Genomic DNA, 13,919 nt, shown 5'->3' on the forward strand with positions numbered 1-13,919 from the left:
CAAAAACTATAAAGTACTTAGAAGGAAACTTGAGAAAAAAATTACATGTGCCTGTGAAGTATGACAAAGCCTTGGAAATATGACAAAACCTCCTTGGGAGAAGTTAATTATTTCCAAAAGTGAATGTATGAATTAGCAGACCATACTAATTCATACATTTAAAACAATTCCAATCAAAATTCCAACCAAACTAAGTTTAAGTTGGTGGGACAAGGTGTTCTAAAGATAATTCGTGGGAGGGGCAGTTAGGAGGATGGGTAAGGAAGTTGAAAGGGATTAAGAAATACAAACTGACAGTTATAAAAATAGTCACAGGAATAGAAAGTATAGCATAGGGAATATAGTTAATAATATTGTAGTAACTGTGGTGTCAGGTATACTAGGCTTATTGTGGTGATCACTTCCTAAAGTATATAAATTATATAATATGGTGAGTATAATAGAAAAAAATTTTTAAATTTTAAATAGAAATAAAAAGATAGTTCAAAGTAAGATCATTATGGTGGTGAGAAGCTGGAAAGGGGGCCTTAGCCAAATAAATATTAGAATGTATTGTAAAACAAAAAATAATTAAGCAGTATGGCCTTGGAACTAAAATTGAAACATAAATCCTCTGACATATGAAACATTGCATAAGCACTAAACCTGTTCAAATTAGGAAGATGAGAAAACATTGTTAATGACGAGATAGATGAGAGGGGAGAATGAGTTTACATTTGTACATTATGCTGTACACCAAAATAATCTCTGGATACATTAAAGAGTTACATAGTTTTTAAATTTTAGTTTTAAAAACATACTCAAAGTACAAGAAAATATTAACCAGGTAATTAGGGAAATTTGATCAAGACCTTTTCAACATGAATCAGGAAAAAAAAAACCCACTAAATGAAAAAAAGCATTTTAAATACATAAATATTTAAAAATGCACTAATCTGATAAATATTAAATTTAAGTTTAAAAATACATAATATGAAAATTTGATAGACCAGAGATTAATATTTGCAACACATTAAGAGCTTATTCGATTTTGCAAAGAAAGCAGGAAAATTCTATGCCTAAGTGGGCCCAGACGGAGCAGACAGTACCTGTTGAGTGCTTTCATTGAGTCAAGCGTGCTCATGTATCCTCACCATACCTCAATGAGACCAGAGGTGTTCGTGTCTTCATCTTACAGACTTTTACCCTACCTTGTCCTATAGACATTGAAAGCAGAGTTGGAACTTTTGCTTTAACCACTATCTTATATATTTTTTTTAGATGTTCCTGTAGCATAGGGGTCAGAAGTGTTCTGCAGTTCATTGACTTAATATTCATTGAGTACGTACTACATAGCAAGCCATGGACTGGGCACCTGGAATTGGAGACAGAAATGATATTCTTCAGACATACAGTTGGAGAGACAGGCAAGTAAAATAACCTGTAACAACATGATGCTACGTGTGTTCTACTGTGCAAATTAAAACAGCATTCAGGCACTATTTTGATGGCCAAGCTAAAATTTGAAATACTAGTAATAGCGAAAGCTTGAAAGAATTATAGAAATCCTTTAAAAAGCAATGTGCACTCACATATGAAATACTTCAGAATGTTATTCCCTTTGACCCAGTAATCTCTCTTATTCTTGGAAGTTCATCTTAAAGAAATAATTCATCAAAAGGGAACAAAAGTATGATTTATTAATTAACCTTTCAAATATTTATTTGTGCCTTTTGCCTACTAGATTCTATGTTAGGATCTGGGGAGTTGAAGGTGAACAAGAAATTCATTTTACAAAAATCTTTATTTGGCCTTCATTGTGATGATGAAAACTGGAAATAACATTAATGCTCACTAATAGAGAATTATTTAAGTTATTATGGTATATTGGCTTGCATAAATATGGTAAAGTGTTAAAATTGTATTTCAAAATTACATAGGAAAAAGGGTCATTTTCATGATATGATACTAACTTATGAATATTAAATTTCATATATAGTTCTGTTGCTATAATAAATATTTCTTCATAAAGGCAAAAGCTAGAAAAGTATATGCTAATAAAAAAAAGTTGTATTAGGGTCTGGGGATTATGAAAGATTTTTATTTTACAAAATTAATATTACCGCTATTCCACTTTTCAGTGAAAAACAGAGGAGCAAGAGTTTCTGTAACCAAACAGTGATCCTGGAAGAGATTAATAATTGATTACAAAGGGGTTTGCAAACATGAAGTTCTGTGTAACAGCTCACAGAATCACAAACCAGAACTTCAAGATGTAAAGATATTTCCGCCTTATACCGACAGATAGGGAAGAGATGTTAGAACATGGGATAAAGGGTTGCACTGACATCTCATTCATAGAACACCCTAATTACTCTGAAATTGCTAGCTTCCAAAGACACACTAGCAATGCAGTATTTGCGAAAGGTTGTCAGATACATTATGTTCAGGACTCCCAAAGGTCAAGTGTTCAGCACAACAAATGATAAAACACTTCAGTGATCTTTTGTCCCTTTGAGTCTTCCCCCGACCTCCAGTTATGTGCTCTTAAGTCAGCTGACTCACCACTAAGAAAGCAGGAACCCTGGTCTCTCTGGCTTTTTCTTGACACATACCCCTTCACCGCCTTTCTGGTTCTTGATACCTTCATAGTCTCGAGGCTAACTGTCTGTCAACAAGAAAGAAGCAGTGGAAAAATAAGAAAAATGGTATCCAGTGCGAGGTCCGACTCACGCAGACTTCCTTGTATTGCACAAAATGAACTCTCCTTGTGGGCAGGAGAAGTAAAAATGGCTAGGCAAGGGCTCTCTAGGGACCAGCTTTCCCCCAGCTTCAGTGGTGAGGGTGAGTTTGATTAAAAAAAAAAAAATAGTGCCTGGGTGAGGTGGACAATACAGGTTCCGTGGGTGCTGCATGGTGGCTTTACTAAATGTTACAGTCCCCTGTGGACTTCGGTGAAGGTCGTGATATCGAACTCTTGGCTGCTGTGAACAGAACAACAAGCTAGAATCTGAGCAGAGGGGCTGCGGCCCCTGTAAGAATACCAGCAAAATTAACCCGTCACAACCAGTGCGAGATGCTAGCCTCTGTCCAGGTTCAATTTCTGCTGTTGTGTCTTTGCAGAGCTTAATGTTTGGTTCTGTAATTACAAATTACGTCGATATCTTTCCCAAACACGCCTACATTGACCTGTCCATTCTTGCATCAGTTCAGAACTGCCTTGGTGGTTTTCCTTTTCGATCAGCAGTGTGTTGGCTATAAGCACCCACTTCTGCCTCGGATGAGGGCTGCTAGACCCCTCGTAACTCACAAGCAACACTGCTTGATTTCAACACTGATCCGTCCACCGCTTCTGGCCCCACACTCCCCCTTTGGAAATGATGGCTGATATTGTTCCTTGGTGGTGTTCCTTATTTCTCTTTTGCTAAAACAGGCATCACTTGCCTTTTGTGGTGGAATCTACATGGCCAATAGTCTAGTGAAACCGGTCATCAAGAAGGCTTTCATTAGACTTTCACCAAATTTCATTTTCTAACACAAAACAGAACAGTCAGGTCATCATATGGCATTCTTAATGATGCAGGAGGTTTGTGTGTTCTCTGTACATAGTTCTGGCTACCTTTGAGAAAAGTCTATTATTTCTTGTATTATTTGTTACATATGCAAACCATTAAAGAGACTTGAAGAAGGGTTTTACCGATTAAATATTTACCAGTAAAGACTTGACAACAGCCCAACCATCTCTTAAGCATTCAAATAAGTGGCGAAATTTTCCCAGAGGAGAGAAACCCAGGGAAATGATAAGAGATGGCAATTCTAACAATTCTCTTAGAGCACCTTTTATGATATCTGAAAAACTAAAGAATATTTGGTCTGTGATATATTTCATACCTTTATCTTTCAAAGCCCCTACTTAGAAAATCCTTGACATTCATCAACATAGAGCAACTAATTTCCCATTTTTGGAAAACTAAAATAAAGACTTGCCCCCAAATATGAAGAAAATCAGGAGTTCTAGAAAGATTCCACAAAGAAGCTCTTAGCATGCATTCACCCTTTATTCATCCAGCCAATGTGTATGAATTGGGTACCTACATCTTAGTAAGCAAAGCACTTTCCACCAAGAAGATGAAGAAAACAGATGCCACAAGGAAGCCTGTGACAAGCGTCCCAGGGGGTCTTCAAAGAAGGTTCAAGGGATTGGGAGTAATCTTATTCTACTGGGGAAGCTGGAGAAAGTTTCAGTTCAGAAGTGGTGTAGGTATCGAATTGAGGGAACTTGTTATGACATATGGGAGAGGCATTCAGGTTGTTTATGATAGTTTCACTTATTTCAAATCTTTGTCAACACTTGCCAACAAGTCTTTTCCTCAATTCCTCAATTTTCAATGGGATGTCTTTCTCTTATTGATTTTTAGATGTTCTTTTTAAATATATTCTCAATATGAGTCCTTGGTAGACAGGTGTGTCATAAATATCTAGTCCCACTCTTAATTTTTATATACACAATCAGGTCATCTGTGAACAATTTTCGTTTTAATTCTACCTTTCTAATTGTTATACCTTTTGCTTTCTTGTGCTGCCTTGGCCCTGCAGTATGATATCAAGTGGACATAGCACAGAGAGCAACCTTGTCTTACACCCAAATTTGGCATTCGGCATTACATGGGATGTTGGAAGAGTCTCTGTAGATATACCTCATCAAATTAAGAAAATCGCCTTTTACTCCTAATTCGTTAAAAGGTTTTTGTTTTGTTTTTATGGTCAGTGACTGGGTTGAAGTGATTTTTATGCATCTATAAAGGTGATCGTATGATTTTTCACCTTTTCTCTGTCAGTGTTAACACTTACCTTGCATTCCTGGATTCCAACTTTGCTGTGGTATAGTACTCTTTAAACATTGCCGGATTCCATTTGTTATTACGTTTCTTAGGACTTTTGCATCTGCATTCCTGAGAGAGATTGGCAGATCATTTTCTTCTCTCATAATATCCCCATCAGGGTTGGTTTAAGGTTATGCTGCTTTCATAAAATATGCTGGGAAGCCATTCCTCTTTTTCTGTTCTCTGGAAGATTTTGTGTAGCATTTGGGTTCTTTATTCCTGAACTGTCTGGAAGAATTTATCCATGCATTCCCCCCCCCCCCTCCTCGAATTTAGACCTCTGAAGTCCTGGCTGTCTTGCCTACTTTGTGATCTTTTTACACAGCTATTTCTAAAATTTAAACAGATTTTATAATTATTCTCAGCCAGATGTCGGTCTAATACAACTGAGACTTTGCAAACTCCTCTTTTTAAGGGCCATGTATAAATAGAGCGTAGATTTTGAGCAACGAGCGGTTGGAAGCATACGCACATTAGTATTCCATTGTGAAAGACCTCAGACCGGGGAGAACACTAAGCAACGGGAACCCCTGGCAGTTTTTGGGTAGGGGGATTACAGGGGGATTACAGTCGGAATCAGGACAGCAAACGTGGCAGTGCTATCTGATGTGAAAGGAAGGAAGAATAGGTGAGCAGTTATTATAAGAATTCAGGGGAAGCAAACAAGGGTCTGCTCAGGAGAGTGCAGCGAAAATGTAAGGCTCCCTTGCAACCAGTGGTTCTCAAAGTAGGTTCCTGGAGCAGCAACAGAAACTCGCTGGCAATATAGTCCGCAGTCCTGCCCCACCTGCTGGAGCAGGACGTCAGGGCAGAGGCCCAACAATCTTTGTCCTAACTAATTCTCCAGGGATTCCAATGTTCATTCACCTTGGGAACTACTTTTAGCTTTAGACCCGATTTTAGCTTCCCTCACAGCTAGGGATCACTACGTGCCGGCTGCTCTGGCCAGTGACGTGTAAGAGGAGGTCCACTCGAGATACCTGTAGGAGAACTTTTGCTCTCCTGATTGAAATGAACAGATGAAGCTGGGGCTGCCCGTTTTCCTTCTTCCTGCCATGACATTGTGGCCAAGAGGCAAAAGGTCTGAGGACCGAGAACCCCAACAAGTTGAGGATGGCAGAGCAGAAATCAGGGTTCTCGATAACATTGATAGGCCTCGCAGCAGCCCCGGGCTGTCTTCCTTCCCACGATGAGCGCATTTACCGTTCAGTTCACTGGTGATCGATTACTCTGCTGCTCAAAGCTAAATCAGTTCATAACTGATAGCTGTGTCACGTTTCAACTTGGCACCGTGTGGAAGAACTTAAATGATCCCCCTGTAAGTCAGGGGAAAAAAATTAACCTACTTATGAAAAAGAGATATCCGCTAAACTTTCACCTCCCCGTGGAGATCACAGCTTTGAGTACCATTTTATCTCTGAGTGTCTTGGGCACAGAAGGCAGTTTGGGGCGTTGTGAGGACATGCATTTCCTGGCTGAAGCCACTTCTCCGTGTGAGCACCGAAAGCCAGGAATGGCTGTACCGTTCCCTTAGCGTCTCCATTTGCCTTCTCCCCATCCAGAAAGCGAAATGCCCTGGGAATAAAAGTCCCACCAAGACATTCACACCAGGGATGAGTCTTTTCCTAATTACCATGGTCAGGATTCATCACTGAACACTATTTCTTGCCTTCCCAAGACTGTGGAGCAAGAGAGTAGTGATTGTTGGCAAAGGAGTAGCACCCCACCGCGCAGGGGACGGTCGGTGCCTGGCAGCTTCCTTGCAGCAGGCCACTGGCTCGGTGGCTTGGAGCTCCCTCTCCCTGTGTGCTCCAGATGGCACCAGGTCACAAACAAGCCTGGGTGGCATTTATGACTTGCGTGTGACAGCCCTGTTCCAAAGGGACTGACCCACAGCACACAACAAAACACTCTAGTGGGAAACACCAACTGAGCGGCTTACACGGAGACTGCCGAGGGGTGTTGCCCACATACCCTGCTTCTGGCTCCTGATGTCTGTGTTGAGCTGTAGGTGCCATTTTGGGTCCCAAGCCGGATACTCTGTGAATGGGTAAAAATCCTGAATCACCTCCACAGAGAGCTTTTTGGCACTGACCACGCTGTTTAAAATTGCAAGCCCTCCTCCAAACTCAAGCATCATGCATCCTTTTGCATCTTCGCTTTATTTTCAGCATAGTATTTATCACCATCTGGCATACTATGTGTTTTACTTATTCAAGTTTTATTGTCTTTCCTCCTCCACTAGATGGTAAGTTTTACGAGAGCAGGAATGTTTGCCCTTTTTGCTTGTTGCTCCATGTACAGTATTTGGGAAAGTCCTTGGCATATAGTAGGTGCTCAATAAATGTTGGAGAATGAGTGGCCGACAGGTCCTGACAAATGGCATGCCCTCTCGCTGCTCTCTGCCATTCTGTCTCTGCAGTATAAGCCTTAGAGGATATTAGGCTCCAAATTCTGCTGCCTAATTCTGCTCCACGTCAACATGGATTGGTTGAAGGATAATACCAATTAATAAAAACTATATGTGTTTAATGCTCATTGTATAATAGATGAACACTAAGTACTTGAGATACATGATCTTATTTAATTCTCAGAACATGCCTAGCAGCATTAGACCCATTTTATGAATGGGAACAAGGTGTCTCAGAAGACTCCTTCAGGCTCTCCCAGCTCATCAAGCTGAGACTTGACCTTGGGTCCGTCTGACTCCAAAGCCTGGGCTTCCTTCTCACCTGCCACTTCATTGGAGGACAACTACAGCCTTAATTGGCATATTTATGTTACCGTGATTTCTCTTCCTCTCTTGCTAAAAGATGGGTAATTTTGTGTAAACCCAACACTCAGATGACTGATCAGGGGCACTTTATCCAGACCTCCTCCTGCCTAGATAGGCCGATAGATAAGTAGAAAGGTAAATAAATAAGTAACTAAATAAAATACTTGGCAGAAGTTCTGATTAAATGTTGACTCTTTAGGTGTTTATGTGCCTTTCAAAGAAGAAATCGAAACCATTTTATGTAGAACAAACTTATGTTGGCAGTGTTTTGTAAAAATACAGTGAAGTCCTCACTTTAAGTTGTCAATAGACCCTGCAACTTTAAGTGAAATATCAGACAATGGAACCAATTTAACCCCAGGCTAAATGACATAAACCAGAGTTAAGCTCCCGTAGCATCTCATCAACGTTATAACGACACGGCGTTATTCATGGACCTGCCATGGCATCAAGACAGACAGTTTCATAACTCCTATTTCCTAAAGTGTCTAATATAATTAGACACTGACACAGGTCTTAGAATTGGTAATAATAGAAGTGACGGATCCTTAACAAGTGCTTATTATGTGTTGGGCTTAAAATCTGCAACGGCCCTAGGAGCAGACAGAGAGGTGAACTCCTGTTTGGCCTGTGGCCTTGGAGGAAATGACCAAGGCCGTTTGTTGGCCAGCACTGCTCCCTTTGCTCTTCGTGCTGCAGCGGCACCTGCGTGACTCTCAGGTCCTCGGTCGTCCCATGCCGCTCTGGGCGTTCTTGAGTTTACTCACGCAGTTCTCTCTTCCTGAGATGCCTTTCCCTTCTCGTTGGCCCTGGGAGCTCCTGTGTCTCCTTTGAACTCTTCTTGGATGTTGTCACTGCCCGTAAGAGCCTCTTCTTGGCCTCCCTGAGACTTGGTCATCTGTTTCTCCGCTGTGTGCCCAGATTACCCTGTACTTACCTGTGCACTACACAAGGCATCGGTCATTCTGTTCCCCTTCCGATGAGGTGTGAGGCACACAAGAGAAGGGGCTGTGCTGCATTCATCTTCATAATGAATGACGCCTCGTGTAACGCCTGGAGCAAGAGTGTCCATAAACTGAGCTGAAACCAAAGGAGCTAAAACGAAGTACGGCATAGCATGACTGGCCCTGGAGTTAAGGGAGCCTACTAACGAATAACATGCCCGAATCCTTAGACCCCTGCTGGATGCCCTCAAACATCGTCTCTGCAGCCTTCGAGGCTGTCATGTTTGAGCATGTACCACAGCTATAGCAGAGTGCTAAGGGTAACCAGGGCGAAAGGGGGCTCCAAGACATGGCCCTTGAACTATTCCGCATCAAAGGAAAAAGTGATCAAAAAGAAGACCCCAGTGAGCTGCCATCTTGTTTGTTCCCTGCCTAAATCTAGCAGCTAGTGATGCAATGCTGTGTATAAGAAGACATTGACCGAACTGCAGGGAAATTTTCAAAACTCGGTGCTTTGATTGTTTGGGGTCTGGACTAGAAGATCGCATGTTAAAATAATCTTGGGAAATGCTGCAGGCTCTGAGAAGCATGCAGACTGAAGACTCTGAGAAGTCCTGCTACCGAGAAGCCTGGTTGACGTCACAGTTTTCTAATCATGTTTAAAAAGGTCCTGGATCTCAGACACACCACACCAGAACACCTCAGCCAAGAGACGAGCTGACTGGCATTTTAATGGATGTCTCTGCAACAGGGTTGCCAAAGAGCACTTACCCACAGTTTGTTTGACCGAGGGATACAGAAGGCTTGGCTTGGCATCTAAAAGTCTGCCAGCATTTGTCTAGGAACTGCCTCTGTGAAGCTGATGCTAGAACACGGTGTGAGTGTCTGAAGCTCCACAGGCTCTGTGTGGGGCGGGGGCAGCGTGTTTATGAAGCAGAGGAATGTTTAGGAATGTGGGCAGGCAGCCAGCTGCACACAGGATCTGTAAAACTGACTCCTTTAGGAAAATGATTAAAATGAAATGAACCTTTTACGTGGCCAGCGGGTTCACCTCCCTTTTACAGATTTCCGCGTAAGGTCTATAGTCCGCTGTGAGTCTCCTGTCTCGGTAATCTCTCTGCCCTCTGCATGCGGGAAGGGGTCAGCATCCTACACTGGGACCTACATACGATCGGAATTGCTAACTTCAGCCAAGCCGAGCAGGCTTCTCTGCAGCAGGACTTCTCAGAGCCTTTGGTCTCTGTGACATGTACAGGGATTGCAGCATCTCCCAAGATTATTTTAACAAAGAAGCATTGTCTTCTTTTCTGGTGGAGTATTTCATGGGGACAAATGGGCCACAGGTGCGCGTTATGGAATCATCAGAAATAAGCCTTATGCTGAGTGCAAAAGGCCAGTCACAAAAGACCCCATACTGTACAATCCCATTGATACGAAATGGCCAGAACTGGCGAATCTATAGAGACAGACAGCAAATTAGTCTTTGCCGAGGGACGGGAAGGCAGGTGGTGGGGAGTGAGGCGTGACTGCTCACGGGTGAGACACTTCTCTTGAGATAATAAAATGTTCCAAAGTTAGGTTATGGTAATGATTGCACAACTTTATAAATATACTTAAAAACCATGGAATTATACACTTTAAATAATATGGAATTTTGTGGTATGTAAATTATGTCAACCAAGCTGTTAGGGTTTTTATTTATTTATTTATTTATTTATTTATCTATTTATTTATTTATTTATTTTTGCAAAAATCCTATAAAGATCGTTTTACTCCTGCTGATTAGAGTATGTAGTTCTTTGTTTCTCTTCCTCGTACCTCTTTTCCCTCCCCAACCTTCTGTGGGTCTACCGCACCAATTCCATCCCTCCCATTCTTTTCTAATAGACTGCTTTTTATTAAGAAGGAACACACGTGCACAGTTTAAGAATTACGATGAGTACTGAAAAGTATAAAGTGAGACGCAAACGCTTCCGCCTGCCTGTGAAACGCTGTTCCATTCTTGGGCGGATCGCCGCCGGCCAGCAGTTTCGTACAGGTCCCTTGAGAAATTGTTTACACAGTCACAGCCTCTGTCCACGTGCTGCCTGTGTTTTTACACACATCGGACCACACTCTGTTCTGCATCTCGTTTGCCTTATTTAGTGGTGTATTTTGGAGATCTTTTCACGTCAGGGCGATCTCATCTACCTAGCAGTAACATAGGACTCATGGACTATTTATGCCATATGTATAGAATCAGTCCCCTTATTAAGAGATATTTTAAGTTGTCTCCAAAGGTGGATGATTTTTACTTAACATATTAATTACTATCTCAGACCATAGCACAATAGCACCTTTGCATGTTGGCACAGGATAACTACTAGGAAGCGGTCGTGGGCTGAAAGTCACGTGCCTTTCGACGTCGATGAAGGTGAATGAATTGCCACACAAAACAATATCCACTCCCACTCCCATCCTCTGGGGACGTGGGTGTCGACGTGTTTTTAAATGTCTGTTGGGCTGGGACAAGGTCCACCCACCTCAGCCCGCAGCCCTGAGCATACCCAAGCTCTGCCCTGGCCAAGGCCCTTTGCTTCTCGCTGTCACAGCGTGTTTCATTCTTAGCGCTCTGCCCGCTTCGTGGGAAGATGCTCGCTCCCTTCTGTTCTCTGTGGTTCTCCTTCTTGATAGTCAGGCTACCCCGGACTTGACCCAGTAACCCCATCGGTATGCAAATGACCTATCATCGTTCTGTCCAAGAAAGGGCCCAGTCAGCTCGTCTTCCGACTTCATGATTCTCTGACCGGTGGTCCTAGGTCTCCCTTTTGCCTTCCTGCTTAACCTTGAGAAAAGTCACACCTTCTGCCGACTCCTGTCACTACTACGTCACCTCAGGCGGCTGGGGGGCCTGAGAGTGGTGACTGGTGGTGGCAGCCATGTGCGAGGAGGCCTGGCGAGGGGCATGGAGCTGCACGCAGACTGAAAAGGCAGTTTTTAAATTTTAAGAGAACCAATAAAAATATGGCTAGAGTAATATTGTGAGCATTTCTGGTTTTCTCGAAGATGCTCTGATACAACCAAAATGGATGTGGTTTCAGCCATGACGCAGGATCGTCCCTGTTAAGAAAGGACTGACTGGAAGCATGCAGGCCTGCCTCCGGCTGGCCTCGCGTACACCCTCCGACCACCCCCAGTTGTATGGCGCTCTCTGCTGTGGGAAGAGGCCCTGATTCCAACCCTCTTCATCACATTACCTTCTTCTGGGGTCGAATTCCCAGCCCCTGCGAAGATGGAGTTTTGGTACTTCGTTAACTTAAGTGTCTGAGAAGTGACATCGGATGAAGAGAAAATGCTCCCTGTTCGTAAGCCTCTGATCAGATTAAGCTTTGGCCTTTGTTCTCAAAATGCTGGTTGGAGGCTCAGCTCTGAAACTTAAAAGCAGGGGGTAGGGTCAATTCTTAGATAGAGGCGGTGTTTAATGTTCCTGGTCATGCCCGTCCTCAGCTATAAAATGAGGGTGTTGGTTTAGGATCATGATCTTAGATGCCTACAGGGGCCAAGCATGTGTGTAGCAGGCGGGGAGACTGAGCTTGCAAGGGACCCCACACCTAACCCGGGGTCAGGGGTAGCCACTCCTGAGTGATAGCTAATTGCTGCCATGCAGGGTAGAGAGTTAAAACATCCTGCAGGCCAAACAAAACAACAGGTCTGCCAGCTCGTCGGGTTGTTTTCTGTGTTAGCCTGTGCCGGCTCTGATGCCGTCCTGTTCTGAATGGTACGAAGTAAGAGTGACAGCAGCTACCCCTGTATTTAGTATTTACTAGGCTTACACACTTAGTAAGAGTTAGCTTGTTCACTTTGCAAAACAAGCCAATAGTATAGAGACTGAAACGATCCCCATTTTGCAGAGCAGGAAAATAAAATAGAAGAGCATGTTAAGAACAGTTCTTTGGGTGCTAGTCCTTGTCTATCCATATTTCTGCCTTAAAAATGAAAAGAGAAAGCATCTGAGGAATAATTAAATTGTGTCCAGTGGGGTGCTTCCCCATAATGGGAGAGGAGATGGAGTCGGGGGATTTGAAGCAGCCCTAAGAATATAATACTGTGCTACTGAGCTACAAAAATCCTGCTCGATTTGTAAATTTGCGTTTCCATGGCAACACAAGTGTATAGTTAAATAATCCTCACTCGTGGAGGACTGAATTCCAGCAACTCTTCCTAAACCTTCATCCTGTTCTAATCCCACAGCTGTTGCCATGGAAATGATCAGATAAGATTCGGTCCTGGAGGCAGATGGGCCTAGGGAAGCTAAGTCCTGGCCTACATAGAGCCCCTGAAATATGAGATTTTGTTTTGTCTGTTTGTTTGTTTGTTTTTTTTTTTTCTCTCTCTCTCTCTCTCTCTCTCCCCAATCTTCAAATCGCGGAAAGCGCCTGCCTGTGGGGAAAGGCTAATGCAGTGTGTTGTCATTAAAATCGGTCCTAGTGTTTGGGCACCTAGAGCCAATGAGAAAAAGTCGATTTCCAAAACCCCGCTGATCAAGGGAGAAATTGGGAACGTTCTCCTCCGACTCATTTTGGAAAGCTGCCCTCAGAGACCATCATGCTGGGGTTTTCTCCCGGGAGCCTGCACCCCAGCCGTGGTTTCTGCACGCAGGCTGCATCCCCAACCCAGAGGGAGAGCAGGTCACATGAGGCCACTCCTCCCTCGGCTCTGCCAGCCCAGGAGGGGCGGCTCATTCTTCACTGTCCATGAGGGGTGTCACTTTTCATGGTTGATGGGAGCTTACAGCACGCCCCCGGGGTTCACTCTGGTTGTGTCAGCAATGTCCTTAAAAAAAGGAGTGACAAAATTTTTCAGTGCCTTCATCAACATCCCTTTATCTCGTGCATTCTTGCAAACAGATTGTTTGGGGAGACCTTGTATTTAAATCATTGTTTCTAAGCGATATACTTTGTCTCTATTTTGAGCAATGTGACTATATGTATTGCGATGTCTTTGCCAGATCCTTCACTTGGGGCGAGACTGGTTAACAAAGAATCTGAGTTACTGCATCTTTATTTCCCTTCTTTTCTTGGCCAGATCCAGCTAAACGCTTATAGTATCATTCTTACTGGTCACCCCCCTTTAGAAACTTTGCTCATATGTGCTATGCATCATTTTATAAATTTTCACTTACATATAATTTGTTCAGTAAGTACCTGAATTAATAGGTGTGTTACATAATTTGAGACACCAGTGCAGAGGGTTTGGGGTAAGATGCTGCTATCAAGCTGTTAATATTTATCGTGTGGTAGATGACCCCTCTCACCATAGCTTCAAAGCAACAGCCCAGCCACTTCTAGAACCTGCTTG

At 42.9% G+C, this 13,919-nt stretch overlaps 1 long non-coding RNA gene across 1 annotated transcript in view; it reads left to right on the forward strand.

The window, feature by feature from the left end:
• LOC107514193 overlaps positions 1-1,486 on the forward strand; it is a 136,782-nt gene extending 135,296 nt beyond the window's left edge. The window contains exon 3 of the long non-coding RNA XR_001597721.2: positions 1,261-1,486. This is a non-coding gene — a long non-coding RNA (uncharacterized LOC107514193). The remainder of the gene's footprint in view (positions 1-1,260) is intronic.
• Positions 1,487-13,919: the final 12,433 nt, after the last annotated feature.

This window comes from Rousettus aegyptiacus, unplaced genomic scaffold (genome assembly GCF_014176215.1).
Source record: "Rousettus aegyptiacus isolate mRouAeg1 unplaced genomic scaffold, mRouAeg1.p scaffold_m13_p_14, whole genome shotgun sequence".
NCBI classification, from domain to species: Eukaryota; Metazoa; Chordata; class Mammalia; order Chiroptera; family Pteropodidae; genus Rousettus; species Rousettus aegyptiacus.